The sequence below is a fragment of the Monodon monoceros genome, unplaced genomic scaffold (assembly GCF_005190385.1).
Source record: "Monodon monoceros isolate NGI ecotype Baffin Bay Population unplaced genomic scaffold, NGI_Narwhal_1 Super_Scaffold_12, whole genome shotgun sequence".
Taxonomy (NCBI): Eukaryota; Metazoa; Chordata; class Mammalia; order Artiodactyla; family Monodontidae; genus Monodon; species Monodon monoceros.
Genome location: NW_021703768.1, coordinates 54,844,989 through 54,861,596, shown reverse-complemented (window position 1 = coordinate 54,861,596; position 16,608 = coordinate 54,844,989). Strand labels below are relative to the sequence as shown.

Below are 16,608 nucleotides of genomic sequence, written 5' to 3'. Positions count from 1 at the left end.
GTGTGGCATGATCTTAGGTACAGATGTGATGAAGCACTTGTCATACTCTGGGAAGAGCTAGAACAGGCAGACCGGTATGTGTGAAGCCAAAGAGGGAACATCACGTCCGGGTTAGAAAGATAAGCAGGGGTTGTATAACAAACATCACACACGCCCGTGTTGAGTTTATGAGTGATGCAATCTACAATGGGGAGCTGGAAAGAGGCTTGGAGAGAGGGGAACAACAAGACCAGAGCGGCACTTGAAGAACCTCAGTCTAATCCTGGTGCGTGGAAGGGACTGGCGTAGGGACAGAAGAGGAAAGCCATGAAAGGTGTTTTGCAGCCATCTGGGCAAGTGGCCATGAAGGCATGAGCCAAAGTGGGAGGACTGAAGTAAGGGAGAAAGAAGCATGTGTGGGACGTGGCAATGCTGAAAAATGGATCAAGAAAGAGAGAAGCACACGGTACTGGGTACTGGATCCTGGTTGGGGAGACGGACAGACTGCAGCATATGAGAAACAGAGGATGGCAGAGAAGCCAAGAGGCAGGGGCTCTTCCCAGGCTGGAGGGCCGAGCCAAGGTTCAAGGTACTAGCTGACTGCTGGACCTTAAAGATGATCCACTCTGCCAGCTATTTTAGAATTCATTTCTGCATGACATGAGATAATCAGAGAGATACACTGACCTGTGTGTCTGTTTAGCAACATATTAGTATTTTTAAGCCAAAGAAATAAAGACACAAAACTTAGTACATAATAGCAGAGCATAGGTCATTCTGTTGGTACCTTCCTAGCAAAAAAGTAAAATAGAAAGTATAAATTGTACAGAAAATACAAGTACAAAATAAAAAGGAAAAACAAAATAAAAAGGAAAAACTTCTCTCTCTCGCACGTTCTCTTTTATCCCAACGTTGATTACTGTTTTAATTTTACGTTGATTCCTTTCTTAAAAAGCAATGAAAATGATATATATTTTTTACAAAAGAAGAAGAAAAAGAAAGGGAGAAGCAAAAGGTGCCTGATCCTGAGCTCACAAGAAGAATGTAGCTACCAGTAGCAGGCAAAGGGAAGCCAGGAGGCCTGATGCGCTAACGGTGATGCTGGGCATCCAAATGGAAGCGTGGATCGTTGAAGACCTGGTCTGTGATTCAGGAGAGGAAACACACCTGAGGTTTGGTAATCAGCCGCATATAAGGCAAGGCCAAGCTCAATGGAATGAAGGGACTCAGAGGGAAAATATTAAAAGTAAAAAAAAAAAAAAAAAGATCCAAGGACCCAACATCAAGGTTCAATGAATGCCATTGAGGAGGGAAAGTCAAGGTCTGAAGACAATGCGACGTCCTGGAAACAAGGGATAAGAGGGTTCAGGTAGGAAAAGGTGATCTCTAAGACTAAATCCTGCAGGGGCCTCTGGAAGTGGGAAACAGGCAGGGCTAGGTCATCTGGGGCTTTTGTCCACAGTGGAATCATCACGGACTTGAGAAAGCCCACTCTAGTCTAGTAGTATTGAGGAGAGTAACCAGAGTTTAAGGAGTTAAGGAATAAAAAGAAAGTAGAGATGGCTGCAGATCACACTATGAAGATAAGCTCAGTGGAGGGGGGAAACGGAAATGCAAGTTTTTTCTTTTTTTTTTTTTTAAACTAGTAGAGGCAGAGGGCTTAGAGAGTCAGAGGCTCTTTAAGTTAGAGAGGCAGTAAGGCAGCTTGGATAGCTGCTAGAACAGTAGAGAACAATGTGCACACGGACACACTATGTGCTCCGTTCATTTCTCCACGTTATCTTTGTTAGAAAGAGGAAAAGCAAACTCAAGGTTTCAGTTAAGCTGGCTGAACAATAAAGCAATAAAAACAATAGCCTCACAATTTCGGTGCGCTATGTCAAAGAGAGCTTTTATAAGTTTTCAAGAATGGAGCCCTTTAGAAGTTTATTATGATAGGCACTCTGCGGCGTAGGCATCTTAAGAAGCAAATCTAATCACAGATTAATTGTTATGCTGGCATTCAGAAGTGTAAAGTATTCAACTTTACATGGCTAAAGCCTCTTAGCTGTAATACAATAACGCTCTTAGGAGAGTTACATATTAAAAGAAGGAAAAACAAACACTGGAGATCTTTGTGTAGCAAGAATATTAATTTGCAGTAGTATTCTACTTTGTATTTCAGTTGGCAGAGAAAAAAAATTAAAGCAGCCAGCAGAGCATATGAGAAAAATAAACTATGTTATGTTTGAAGACAGCCTCTCCTTTTGCTAGATCCAGAATCAAATTAAATATTCGCTGCATAAATTCACAAGAAAATGTAGAACTAGCAAATCCCATTTTTAGTACTAATGTACTCTGTTACAAATGAGACACAGAACATGAAAATTTACATATCCCTAAATGCCTGGAAACCAGGCAATATGCCTGAGAATAATTTAATTCCTCCAAATCTGCCTTGAAATTTTTGTTAGCTTTTCCTGGCAATGTATGTTTTTTTGAAAAAAAAAAAAAAAATCCTCAACTAGTAGGCTGGGTAGATCTTTCCGCCAGCTGCTGCCTATGTCTTCCTCTATTTCAACAGCCCAGGAGGCCAGTTTGGTGAGATTCTTAACAGAATGGGGAGTATAATAATTCCCCTACTCTGTCCACCTCAATTCCTCCTCTCCCAGCTACACGGCTCTCAGCAATCGCCAAGCCCTGCTCACGGCGCACCTATGTAGCTATGCATGTCCCTCACCAGGGGACACTGCAGTAAGAAAAGATCCAGTTCTGCGCAAGGTATTACAAACCTAAAAACTGTGTTTACATTGGCCTGAGGCTAAATCCCTGCAAGGAGATAAAGAACCCTGAGGAACCCAAAGACTTCAGCAAGACCAGACTTTAGAGTAACAATTCCCGCCATAGATGCCAGAGATCTACCTGTCTCTACAAAGTCCCCCTCCCTCACCGTCTGTAAGAACCACCTTACTTTCTGTGCAGAAGAATCCTATGCAGAACTCTGGGCCCTCAGCTGACCAAGAGAAGCCCAGATCTTCTATGACTCTTGGACCATAGGCAGCACACACAACTCATTTTCCGCGACTCCACCGTCAAGGCCAGGAAGACCAATCCAAACAGTCCAAGGTCAGCCATGATGCAGTGCCAATTAAGAGGGAGCGCTGGGCTTCCCTGGTGGCGCAGTGGTTGAGAGTCCGCCTGCCGATGCAGGGGACACGGCTTCGTGCCCCGGTCCGGGAAGATGCCGGACACATGCCGCGGAGCGGCTGGGCCCGTGAGCCATGGCCGCTGAGCCTGCGCGTCCGGAGCCTGTGCTCCGCAACGGGAGAGGCCACAACAGTGAGAGGCCCGCGTACCGCGCAAAAAAAAAAAAAAAAAAAGGGAGCGCTGGCTAGCCATGGGGTGGTGAGTGGAGCGCATCCCATGGGGAGGTGCAGAGAGGCCTTGGCTAGAGGGGGGCGGCCCTCCCCTGCTGCACAGTGTACACTTTCTCCTGACGGCCATGCCCATTTTAATGGCTGCCGCTGTCGTCGTCACTAAACACTGGAAGCTATAGGTGTATTAACCCATTCAATCATCACCATCGAATATTCAGTGGGAGCTATAAGTGTATTAACATGTTCAATACTCAAGGTAACCATGAGATGGGTACTATCAACATTCTCATTTTACATAGGAGGAAAACGAGGTGCGGAGAGTTTAGTGTCTTGGCTGTGATATCTTGGCCATGATAGCACTCACCAAGGGCGAGGTGTAACTAGAGTTCAAATCCAGGCAGTCTGGCTCCAGAGCCACCACTTTTAACACCTTAAAACCTACTGCCCAGGGCTTCCCTGGTGGCGCAGTGGTTGGGAGTCTGCCTGCCGATGCAGGGGACGCGGGTTCGTACCCCGGTCCGGGAGGATCCCACATGCCGCGGAGCAGCTGGGCCCGTGAGCCATGGCTGCTGAGTCTGCGCCTCCGGAGCCTGTGCTCCGCAATGGGAGAGGCCACAGCAGTGAGAGGCCCGCGTACCGCAAAAAAAAAAAAAAAAAAACCTACTGCCCAAACTCAGCTTGCTCGGATGCCCCAGGACGGCCCAGATATATACATGGGGTCAATGGCGCAGATTCCTTGCTTGCACACTCTGACCTCTCAGATTTATCTTGAAGGTCTGCTTGTTGCTCTCTGTGACGGTGGCCTTACCGATAGTGTTTGTGACTCTTTCACAAAAACACCTGCACAAAAAGAAGCCATTATAACTCAGCAGGAGTGCCCTCAGTCTGAGACTCAGCAACTTGGACCACACAGATTTTCTTCCAAAGAGACTTCATTAAGATGCATCCTTGCCAAAGAAGTCCATGAACTAGTGAATCAAAGAATACTGGGCACATCACTTCTGGAAGGCTGCCCTCTTCTGGAATCCTGCCCATTTCTGCTCTACAAGCTTCAGCTTCTGTCACCTACATGCTTCTTGGCATCTATGCCCCCTGCTGCTACCCCAGGCCCCTCACTGCACAATTTCTAACAGCTCAGCTCCTCCTTGGGGGGGGGGGGTATGTGAAGCATCGTCCACAGTCACCAGGGCTATCACATTTAGAGGACTGGCAGGTTCTCTTTTCTCTCACCCTCAAATTTCTCTCTCACCCACAGAGCAGCAGACTGGGGCACTGGTAGTGCCTAGATCACTCTCCTGTGATCAGTGTGGAGCTGAAACTACATGGTGCCCAGATTCACAAGCTTACCCCTCCAACCTCTTTGGCTACATACACCTGTTCATTGAAATGTTTCCAGCCAGCTTCAACAGAATTATTTCCCCAGTTAAGATTTTTATATGTGGATAATCTAATGTTTTCAAATAACCAAGGCAGTTTTATGACATATGCTCCAAGACAGTGCATAACCTAAGTTACTGTAACAAAAGGTATAAAGGAGTCCTAGGAACAAATAACAAATTAACTTACTCATACAGAACATCATAGGCAGCAGTTCAAAAGGTCCTTCACGGGAAAAATGTTGCTCCTGTTTTTCAAGCCTTTTACAGACTGCCTGCAATACCATTACTCGGAAGACAGATTTTTCTCTCTCTGCTAAAACACCAACCAATTCCCATTCTGTTCCTCAGAATAAAGTTGTTTCTGATGCCCGACAAGGAGCAATCCATGACTTTTTAATGTACAACTGCTTGAAAGTAAATTTTCAATTTAAACCCTCTAACCCGCAGGCATTTGGGCAAAGAACCAAACAAAATTCTTTGAAAAGTCCTCTGACTTTGTTGACTTACTCATTCCCCTTTCACAAAGGACGGGGATTTAGCAAACTTGGTGGGGAGGCAGGAATAAAGGATATTTTCAAATCGCTTTAAATAAATCAAGAATATAGCCTGATCGTGTGATTCTATCCTGCCCTGAAATCAGCAGTTTGGCCCTGGGTCCCAGCACAGAATGGACTTTCAATCCAGCTGCAAAGCTGCAGAGAGGTTCCTGGGCCCCCAGACCTATAATTCACCTCTCCATCCTCAGTGTGGTAGCTCTGAGTAGGGCAAGCTCCCTAACTAAATCCACACAGCCTTTTTAAAAAACACAAGGCACAATTCATTATTTAAAACTCTTTTTACCTTTCAATTAGTGTCCTGGAAATCATGAAAATCAAGCTGAACAGTTAAAATTTCCTACTAACATAATGAATTTCAAGCTAAAATGATGGGCTCAGGGTAAAATTTTATGGGATGTAAATGTTACCTCAGTTAAAACAAAATAAAATGATGGGCTCGGAGGAAGCCCCAAGCCACAGTCCTCAAGTATCTCCATTCATTTTTCAAACCAACCAGAATGTGTCCCAGGCTGCCGCGCTCAGGGCTGGGTCTGCACTGTGGGGGGAAGCAGGGCACCTAGGGCACAACTCCTGCCCGCAAGCCCTCTGGGGGTTGGGGGTATGGGGGTGGGGGGACAGGACAAGCCCCGGTCAAACAACAAGGACACAGGGCTCTGCAGAAACCAAAGTGATGGGATAGCGGAGCACTGCCGAGCGGCAGAGACACAGGCCCAGCTGGAGGCAGTTCTGAGGCTCAGTGGTCACCACAGGGAGGCTGTGGCTTCCAGAGCCTGAGAAACATATCCCATCACCCAGAAAAGGCCATGGGATGGACCATTCTAGTTCTCTGCATGATCCCGGGGAAGAAGCCCTGAGGAGATGGCCATGGAATGGGAGGACTAAAGCAGACAAGCAGACAATCTAGAGTCCCCCCTCTTGTGAAAATACAACGCTACTGTGTAAAATCCTTAGCAAGAAGGTGAGTATAAGCACTGGCTTTCACCCTCAAAGATGCTTGTCCCCATTGTTGCCTAAATTTTTAAACTTGGGCAGGTTACTTAAAGCTCTCCGTGCCCCTATTTATTATGAAGAGTAAAGGAAATTATTTATACAAAGACTGCACTCCATGCTTGATAATCAGAGCTTGCTTAAGACCAACACAGTGCTTATTGGGGGCCAGGCGCGCTTCTTGCGGTTCTGCATATGTCAACTCATTTAATTACAACCATCGTGGGTGTGATTACCATCTCCATTTTACAGATGGGAAAATAAGCACAGAGAAGTAAAATAATTTGCTTTAAGTCACATGGCTAGTAAACCACAGCTATAGTAGTAGTATTGTTACTACTGTCATTACTATTAATATTGATTGCCACTTACTACCACTTATACAATTCATTTTAAAACCAGAACATTTGCCAAGAATTTTCTTTTGCCCTGCCTCTAAATGCTGCAAAGTCTACTGAAAGAATCCTCAAGCTAGCCAAAATAAACCTCTCCACTGTTTCTTTAACTTCTTTTCAGAGTAAATAGATAGACAGATAAGGGCTGCTTGTGGACTTTGCCCATCTAGTCCTGAGGCAGAGGGTGGCTCTATAGAGGTCAGGGCAAAGGAGACCTGGGAGGGGCCAGGGCTGTGTGAGAGGGTGGTATGAGGCAGGGGGTGGAGTTAGGGGACAACACTCCTCTCCAGCAGGGTTTGGTGGCTGCTCCCTAGCTGCCCTCAAAGAGGAAAGGTGACAGCACTCACGCAGTCCTCCAGGGACTGAAGGCAGCAGCGTCCTCCTGTTACAGCCCTAGATCCTGGGGCTGAGCGCCGGGGCTAGACCACTGGGGGTCCAGCCAAAAAGGAGAGGGGCAAAGCACTCCAGCCCGACCCAGGCACCTTGCTTTCTTCACTCTCTCCACACACTGCTGGAGTCTCCTCACTTTTGCTAGGCTCCCGTGATCGCAGTACTGGCAGTACTCTCTGGGTGATCGTTAAGGTGAAAACTATTTTGATTACAGGTGCCTGGGGGTACCTATTGGATTCACTTTAAGGAAAACAATGTTGGAAGGATACAATCTCCAAAGATGTTTTTATAGTAGATTTTTTTTTAAAGCAAAAGGTACACTACACTCATTCTATCCTTTCAAATAAATAAACAGGCAAAACCCTTAATATCACCCAAACAGACAAGTTTAGGAGTAATTACATAGTCTATTTTCAGCTGCTTTGGCATAACGTACATGAAATGGCCTTTAATTGCCACTCTCTTAAGCAAGTAATTCCAATAAGAGGGTTGGCAGAACCATGGCAGGTAATCACATTAGGGTGTAGGTGGAGGAGACGGGGGACAAAAACAATAAATAGGATGAATATTTTTAAAATCGATGACAACATAAGTTCTTTTTATTAAAAGCTGTTATATAATTGATATTATGCCTTCTAAGGTAAAAACGAAGTGATAATCTCTTCCTTCCATTGATAAGTAACTTCTTGTTTTCTGAGGGCTTCAGTAAGATGCTCCATTCTCTTGCCTTCACTGGCAAATCCCTGTATCCTCCAAAAGACAGAAGAGCTGTGGGGAGCCCATCTAAATGTATAATATACTGAAAAAGGCACTTCCCTTTTTCTTCTGCATTGTGTATACCCCAGTTGTGGGAGAATTAAAAGCAAAACACCAAATGCAAACATGATCTCAGCTTTCTATATTCTACCTGACCATGAAATCATTTTATTTTCAATGTGCTCACTGACCATCTCTTTATTCACTAAAACTCATTTTGCATATGACAAAATGCAAACACAGTGAGAGCTGAACTAGAATTGTTTCTGTTTTAATGAGTGTGTGGACAATCTTTCAGAGTGGATGCCTTTTTAGCATACTCCCTTGAACTACCTAAGAAAAAAAAGGAGATTCTGACGAACATATTAGCCTAAGAATTACGGGGCATTCATGGAAAATTTTAATTAAATATATGGGCAACACTCTTAATAACACAAAATTTGAGCAAGTGGAGCAGGCTTGCACTGAAGATACCAAAGCCCTTCAAAAACCAGCTTAGACGCATTTAACATTTCCAGCAAATAAATGCGTACTACCATCATCCCTGTCCATAACCAAAATACGTATCACCTATGACTTATTGTACCACTTCTGTTTCCCAAAACCAACTTAATGTTGTGGGGATTTACTGTTCTTAATAAAGTGAAATTTAAAGAAACAGCTATGGAAAGACAATATAATTAATCAATGGGAAGTGAAATGCTTTTTCACATTGGCTATCAGCATCACAGAGGTGAAAAGACACAGTGATACCGTCATTTTACAAAAACAGATAAAACAGCAGACAGTAGTGTGTACAATGCGAATTATCTGCTATGCAACTGACAAGGTCCCAAATCAAGATGAAAGTTATAAAGCAAATGCACATCACACTTTGAAAGCCAGTATCAGATATATAAAACTTTCTTCCAACCACAACAATCTATACACTTCTATGGAAAAAGTACAACTCTCTAGTTGCAATTGTCATATAAAAGCTGAAGAGGCCAGCAGTGACATAACCCAACACTTCTGCAAGGCAGGGAGCCTCCTCCACCAGCCTTTCCAGTTTAAGCCTGATTCTGAACCAAACACACCTTCCCAACCTGAAGAGGGATCCCCCCACAAAATCACTAAGGCTATTTTCTTTGTAATGACCAAAACATTCCCAAAGTTTAAGAACTTTTGTTTCTAAGAAGACTATCATCTATGCTTTTAAAAAGCTGTTTATTTCAAGACAGTGTAATCTATCAAAAAATTATGGCTACGAGGGTGCTTTTTTTTCTCTTACAACGATAAAAGATGTTTGTGGCCTTCTGTGCAGAAGTCACCCAATTCCTGATGATCTGCCCCATTACTGATAGCCTGTCTCAGAAATAAACTTGTCTTCCTACTCTGACCTTTTCTAGCTTATACCTAACCATCTTTAAAGCTGCCAAACGCAAGACAAGCTAATGAAATATTAAAAAACAAACAAACAAACAAAAACCATTCCACATAACCCCTGGGTCACTTACTTTGTGAATGTCCCGCCTAACAACTAAAACTCCAGCCCCATCACACTGAAATGACAATCTTATGCTGTATTCAAAACCCGGAACTGCTTTATCCATTCGTACTTCGCACTGACAAAGAGGAAAAGAACTGAAAAAAAAAAAAAAAAAAAGCCCCCCAAACCCCTATCACTTCTAAAGTCGCAAAACCCCCAAACAGAGCAAACTCATACTCAGATACTAACAGTGCTGCAGCTCCAACCAGGGATTAACGGTGTAAGTGAGACCTTTCTGATCTTAATTGCGCCCAGAGAAGCAGAAGAATTTCCCCAAATCCAGTCCACACACATTCTGCATTCAACATGTAACAGCCATTCCGCTCACACCCTTACATTTCATGATCGAATTCTGGTTACCAAAGTACATTTCTGCACTGGAGCGGTTGGCCTGAGCTTTCCTGTTCTCTTTGTCTTGTGATCTGCGGGGCAGTTTCTGCCCTTGGGAAGTGAGTGTGAGAACTGTGGATTCCAGACAATTCCCCACGATCTTTCAGCTCGGGTTTGCACGCTCTCTCGCTCTCTCTAGCCGGCTCCATATTGCTGGGCCGGTCCCTCCAGCCTCGCCCCGCGTTACAAAAAACCTGGATTTCCGGGCTGTTCCAAGACCCCATTAAGTCTGCCTCCAACAACCTGCCCAGGCCCGGTCGGCACCACACGCCGAGTTAGGGTCCCAGCGACCGGCCGCCCCGAGGCGCACTTCCCCCACCCCGGAAGAGGAGGGAGGCGAACTTCGGAGGGCGGGGGCTGGGGGGTAGCTCCGGGGACCCCCGCCGCCCCGCTCGCCCCGGGGAAGGGCCCGGGCAGCAACCCGGGTGCAGCCGGAGGGCGCGGGGGAAGGCATAGCTCCTTCCCGCTAACGCAAAGGCAGCGGTCAGGGCGCTCTCCTCTGCTGAAAGGCGCCGGAAAACTGCAGCAAGGCGACAGTGGGGACCCACAGAAGCGTGAGGTGACGGAGGGGTGGCGGAAGCCCGACTTCGCCTGCAACTCCAGGGACGAATGCGCCCGGCGGCACGCACAACCCGCTCGGAAGAGGACTAGGGAAACGGGAGCCGCGAGGTGGCCGGGAGCACGCAGGACGCTGGCCGCGAGTAGGGCCCGCGGCTGCACGGCGGGCGGGAGATGCCGGCGGCAGGGTGGACGGCGGCCGGCTCGCTTCCCCCGGCTCGGCTCTGCAGAAGGAGAAGCGGCTGCTGGTGACAGGAAGAGAGCGGCGGTAGCCGCGCGCGCACGCACCGCCTCCCCCTCCCGAGCACACACCCGGACCCGCTGCTGCCGCCTACCTCCCCCGCCGGCCGGCTTCCTTCCTCTGCGGGGCCCAGGCTGCAGCGGCAGCCTCTTGCGCGCACGGCTCCGATGCGCCCCTGACCAGGCTCCGACCCGCCAGCCGTTCCCGACCCAAGCTCGCCGTCTCCCGACCCGCTCCCCGCCGCCCCGGCCGCGGCCGCCGCTTCCTCCAACTCCGCTCCAGCTGCTCGCGACTCCCTTCCGTGCGCCGGCAGCTCCAGCGCCCGGCGGCCGGCCCCGCCTCCGGCCCCGCCCCGCGCGCCCCGCCCCCGAGCCCGCGCCAACCGGCGCCCGCGTCGCCGCCCCTCTCCGCTGGCCCCGCGCCCTCCGCCGCCGCCGTTCACTTTGCGGGCCCCCGAGCCCGGCGGCCAGCCGGGTGGAGCTCCGGCCCTGCGAACCTTTCCTGCTGCCGGGCTCGCCTTCCGCCCCCAGCCGCGGGGATGCCCTGGGCTGCCGGGCCGAGCGCTCTGGCTTTGCGCCCTCCAGGCCGGCCAGGCTGCTGCCCGCCTGCGACCGAGCCGGCTGCCGGGCGTCTTCGAGACCAGAGGCGGCGGGTCTGGGGAAGATCGAGGACAAATTCAGACTTAGAAGCTGCGTCTCTAATCGCAGTGTCTTGAAACAAACCCCAGCCTCTTTCGAGCCCCCAGCGCCCCAGCGGAGTGGCCGGGACGGGGAGGACTCGGATTCCAGGCTCGCCAAAGCCGGGAGGCCCTGCAATTCATGGCCTCGCCAGCGCGGCCGCGGGAGTGGGCGGAAAATCCTCGCCACCCCGCGTAGCGCCTGGGGGTGAAGGAGGGGTGAAAGGGTGAAGCGGAGGGACGAGCGCCCGCAGCCTGCCTAGAACTCCAGGAGCCTGGCTGGCACTGCCGCCACCGGGAGCCGGCCCGGCCCGCCAGCAGGGCAGAGTTTTATGAGGAGGGCGCACGCTGGCTGATCCCTCGCAGTCCTGAGATGACAGAGCAAATGTAGGTCGCTCAGGCAGACCGTGGCCCCTTGGTTGCTCATGGGGTCGGTGGAGGAAGCTCATGTGACTTGTACGGTTCCTTAAATTTGTTAATTTTCAAATGCACACTCTTCAGCTAGTCGTCATTATTTTAGTTGCTCAAGAAAAATCTGACGTTGATTCGAACCTTCCTCTGACAGTAGGATGGGATGCCAGCACCCTCTGTTCCTCTTTTGCCCGTGAAAACATGTTGAGTCCGCTTTTTAAAAAGCTCTTCCCAGATTCCTCTTTTGCGGTTTTGAGACCTGCACCCGCCCAGCCTACTTGCCCTAGAGCCCTTTTCCCAATTTCCTTGCAAGAATATTACTTTTTTTTTTTTTTTTTAAACCAAGCACTTAGACTTTTGTCAAGCTTTGAATTTGGTGCTTTATTCCTCTGGGCGTTGGAAGTAAAGAATATCCTGAAATTTATTGACTGTCCTAAGGAAATATAATCATTCTTAAAGGTGACTCACATTCTAACGGACAAGTTAGTTCTACTTGAGGGTCTTCAGGCCCTTGCATTTTTGTTATTACAGCATATTTCTTGAAGTGCAGATACAAAAGCAGACAGATACTTGTCTTGTTTAAGAATCCACTTCATCTAAAAGTAAATATGAAGTTTACTAAACTACATGATTCCCACCCATCCTGTGAAATGAAGGACCTCATATATTGTTTGCCTGAGCTTTATAAATGAAATGAGGTGTCTCACCCTGTGAGAGAGTTTCTTTGATCCGGTCCAATAAGCTGAGATGTAACTGCTGTGACGTTTGCTGTATTTCCTTTAGGCTTGCGTCTGAAGAAACCTCACCAGCTGTCTCCTTTTATACGCGATGAATTCCTGGAAAGACATTTATATACTGCTATAATGGGGTTCTATTCCCCCCAAACCTAAAAATAGCATGAAATCCTTAATCAAGCTTCCTTTTCTAGATAGACTTCAACAACTTATTTCCAGTATATGTTGTTTTTTCTTTAATGTTTTTCTGTCATATTTGAACACATAGTATAAGTCCAAAGAGTGTTCCATGATAGGACAGTATGGTTCTCTTTCCATAATTGAATAAGTTTAGTCTTTGTTTCATCTTTATTAAATTGATACCTCCCCGCCATATCACTAATATTCAAATTTTTATTTATTTTTATTTTCTATTAATTTCTATGAAATAATTAAAGCAAAAGTCACCAAAACAGCAGTATTCAAAATTTTTTAAAAAATAACCTTTTCCTTTAATCAAATCTTATCTGGACTCCAAAAATGTAACTGTTATGAGAAGCCATGTGGTGAGACCAAGGGTGCCTCTAGGTCTTTGGACCAGCCATGGCATTACCTCTTGGGAATTTGTTGGAAATGCAAATTCTCTCCTCAGTGAGTCAGACATACTGGGGATGGAGCCTATGGATCTGTTTTAATACACCTTCCAAGTGGCATGCTAGGGTTTGAGAACCATTGCTCCAGGCCTAAGGCATCTGGGAACACAAACTGAAACCACTGCAATAAAATGCTCAAATAAACGCACAAACACTACCATGCAATCAGTAACAGCGGAACTGGTGGATGAGAGCGGTGCCACCATCAAAGAGCTCAAAATGTCAAAGGAGGTACAGTTTGCCAAAGGGAGAGAGGGTTGTCATGTATCATTGGTGACAGCAAAGGTGGTTTGGAAGGCAGACCTATGGGAGTTAAGGACCCCTAACACCGAAAGGTTTTCAGTGGCCACAGCAAGCTGAGATGTACCCTCCCAAAGAGGACCAGTAGTACATTCTCATTTGCCACCATCAGTCCAGCTACTTCAATAATGTGAGTGCTAGAATAAGCTTCCATTAGACTTGAAACCCAAGTCTGTAGTTTAGGGTTCAAAATCAAAATAAAACAAAGGACTTTCCTGGTGGCGCAGTGGTTGAGAGTCCGCCTGCCGATGCAGGGGACACGGGTTTGTGCCCCGGTCCGGGAAGATCCCACATGCCGCGGAGCGGCTGGGCCCGTGAGTCATGGCCACTGAGCCTGTGCGTCCGGAGGCTGTGCTCCGCAACGGGAGAGGCCACAACAGTGAGAGGCCCGCGTACCGCAAACAAAACAAAACAAAACAAAACAAAACAAAGACAAATGCCTTCAAGCCTTACTTCTCATAGACCAGCAGCACTGACACCATCTAGGAGCTTGCTAGATATGCAGAATCCCAGACATGCATGCTGAATCACGATCTGCAGTTTAATAAGGTCCCCAGGTGATTCATATGCAAGCTAAACTTTGAGATGCTCTTAGACAGGGGTCCTCAATTTTGGAATTGCCTGGGGAGCTTATAAAAATCCCAGTGCCTGGATTACACAACAGATGGATTATATCAAAATCTTTGGGGATTGCAACACAGGCATCAGTAGCTTTTAAAGTTCCTCACGTGATTCCTGACAGTTTGAAGCCAGGTTCAAGAACCACCATCTTGAAGAATCCAGGTAGGAAAGGTGCCATCAGGAAAGCCAGCCGGGGAGAGACTGGAGCCCAAATGGCTGGTCTTAAAGGGAGCAGCTGGTACTAGAGTTTAGCTGACTGTGGCCACACAGGAATGTGAGCCCAGATTTGCCAGGCCTCCCAATTCTCAGAGAGAAGCTGGAAATCCAGATTTTTAATGGGCAGTTTCCCAATTATTAAATGATGGCAATTCATTCAACATTCATTCAACATAAGCGTTATGACAACCAGTAGTTTATAGTTTTAGGATGCTGTACATCATAAAATTAAGTGGTCCAAAAAAAAAAAAAAAAAAAAAAAAAGGAAGCACACCCAGGAAGAGAACGGGCTTGTTCGAAGGTCAAACTGTTGATCTCAAGGATCATGTATTTTGAGTCTTCTGTTCTCTACAACACCAAACATTGCAGGCCTTCAATGGCTGAGGGTTGGTAATGGGTGAGATACCAGTGCTAGCAACCCTGGGGCAAAATACTCTAGAATTTTGTCCAATATTTTTATTTTCCCTATCTCCTGCCCTGATAACTGAAATGGGAGAAAAATCAATCTTTGTATTACTTAGCTTAAAATTTTCCCCTCTTTGTGAGCTAACCAGGTTAAACACATATTAAGAGAAGCGTGAACAAAATTATTGGCTGGAATAGTGCTTCCTAGCAGAGGGAGAATTCAGAAGGCCAACAGTTTTAGAATTCTCATTCTGTTATTTCTGAGCTTGTACATGCTGTTAACCACGTTGAGGTATTAGAAGGAGAGGCAACTTCCTGACTGTACCCCCAGAGAACACGTAAGATCATAATCACCTGTACTCAGAGTTCCCTGGTCATAATCTGTGGTCTGGGCATTCTTGTCTCTTTCAGCTCTTCAGTCCTCTATACTTTGGGAATAAAACTAAATAAATCAACCAGCAAGCAATGGAAGTAAATGAACCACCTTAGTGATAGTTTCAGTTAATTCTACTCTGTATCTGCTCTCAAAATCCCCTGTAATAAGAAGCTGGATTTAAAAAAAAAAATTACAACACAGTAATCTCAGTTGATAAAATATGAGACACACAAACAAAATTCTGTGTAGTTATTTTCTTGAATGCCAGGGCCACCTTTATTTTTGTATAACTCCGGCAAATAATAGGCTTCCTGGTACACAGTGGGCACTCAGTAAAGGAGAATGGTCTGGAGGTTTAAAGGAAACTCAACATGAAATTCTTATATGTGCAACTGTTAAAGGAATAGAATGCAAGTGTTGTTCAGATAGAACCTCTGAGGGCCTAAGTCAGAGCCAGACTTGAGGACGGAGCAACAGGGTCACAAATGCTGCCAGTCTACGAGTGCTGCTAAAACATCACCAGGCTGGGAGCAACTGGAAAGCTATGTGCAAGGAAAAATGAACCTTGATCCTGGTATCCTACCATATAAAAAATTTGACTGGAAATGGATCATAGACCTACATTTAAAAGCTGAAACTATAAAACTTCTAAAAGAGAATATAGGTTTAGAAAAGATTTCTTAGATATTAGGACACAAAAAGCATGAACTATAAAAAGAAGAAAACCAGTAAATTGAATTTCATCAAAATCAGAAATGTTTGCTCCTCAAAAGCCACTGTTATGAAAATAAAAAGCCACATCTTAGAGAGAATATTTGCAAAATATATATCCAACAAAGGACTTGTATTTAGAATACGTCAGGAACCCTCACAACACAATATTTTCTTAAAAAGCAAACAAAACAGTTTTTAAAAATAGACAAAAGATCTGAACACTTTACCCAAGAAAATAAACGGATGGCAAATAAGCTCATGTATACAAGAAGCTCAACAACTTTAGTTATTAGGGAAATGCAAATTAAAACCGCAATAAGAAGGGATTCAAATAGATGCTTGTATGCAATGTTCAGAACAGCATTGTTCACAATAGCCAAAAGGAGGAAACTACACAAGTATTCATGAACAGATGAATGGATGAACAAAATGTGGTACCGACATGCGATGGAATATTATTTGGCCTTAAAAAGGAATGGAGTTCTGACACGTGGAGTTCTAACCTCAGAAACATCCAGAGTACATGGTGGTGGGGAGGCTTGAGGGATGTTTCATCCTGGCTTTGGAAAACCTTACTGAAGTGTCCCAGGCACCCGCTGGAATGTGCCCCCCCCCGTGGGCACAGTGTTTACAAGTCCCACATCACAAACGTTGCGCCTGGTTCTATTTCACGCTTACTCTCTGACTCCCCTTTGTGTAGGCTCCGTGAAGCTTCCTCATTTTGATTAAAAATCTTTTACAAAGCTTATAGTATATGCTTAGTTAGTTCTCAGCTTCCTGAGCTAACATCATATTCCAGTCCTTCCAGTTTTAGAGGCTAAACTTTAATCACCTCATTTAGACTTGGGTGATACAAGATTTTCTCCGTCACCATTGACAGACTCTCCCTCTCAGACTGGTTTATCATATGTTCATTGTTAATATGGATTTCTCTTTCAGAGGGTCACCTTTTCCCAGAGTTCTGGAGCCACCTTTCTCCAACAAAATCAACCCACTTAGATCCATAA

General features: G+C 46.1%; 1 protein-coding gene across 4 annotated transcripts in view; it reads right to left on the bottom strand.

The window, feature by feature from the left end:
* PIK3R1 (phosphoinositide-3-kinase regulatory subunit 1) overlaps nt 1–12,400 on the bottom strand; it is an 87,772-nt gene extending 75,372 nt beyond the window's left edge. The window contains exon 1 of one of the 4 annotated variants that reach the window (XM_029218613.1): nt 12,311–12,400. The gene's annotated coding sequence lies outside the window, so the exon portion shown is untranslated. Of the gene's footprint in view, nt 1–9,663; nt 10,182–10,265; nt 10,444–10,610; nt 10,835–12,310 lie in introns of those variants that run through there. The other 3 variants (XM_029218612.1, XM_029218615.1, XM_029218614.1) reach the window with 3 other exon arrangements.
* Between the last annotated feature and the right edge of the window lie 4,208 nt (nt 12,401–16,608).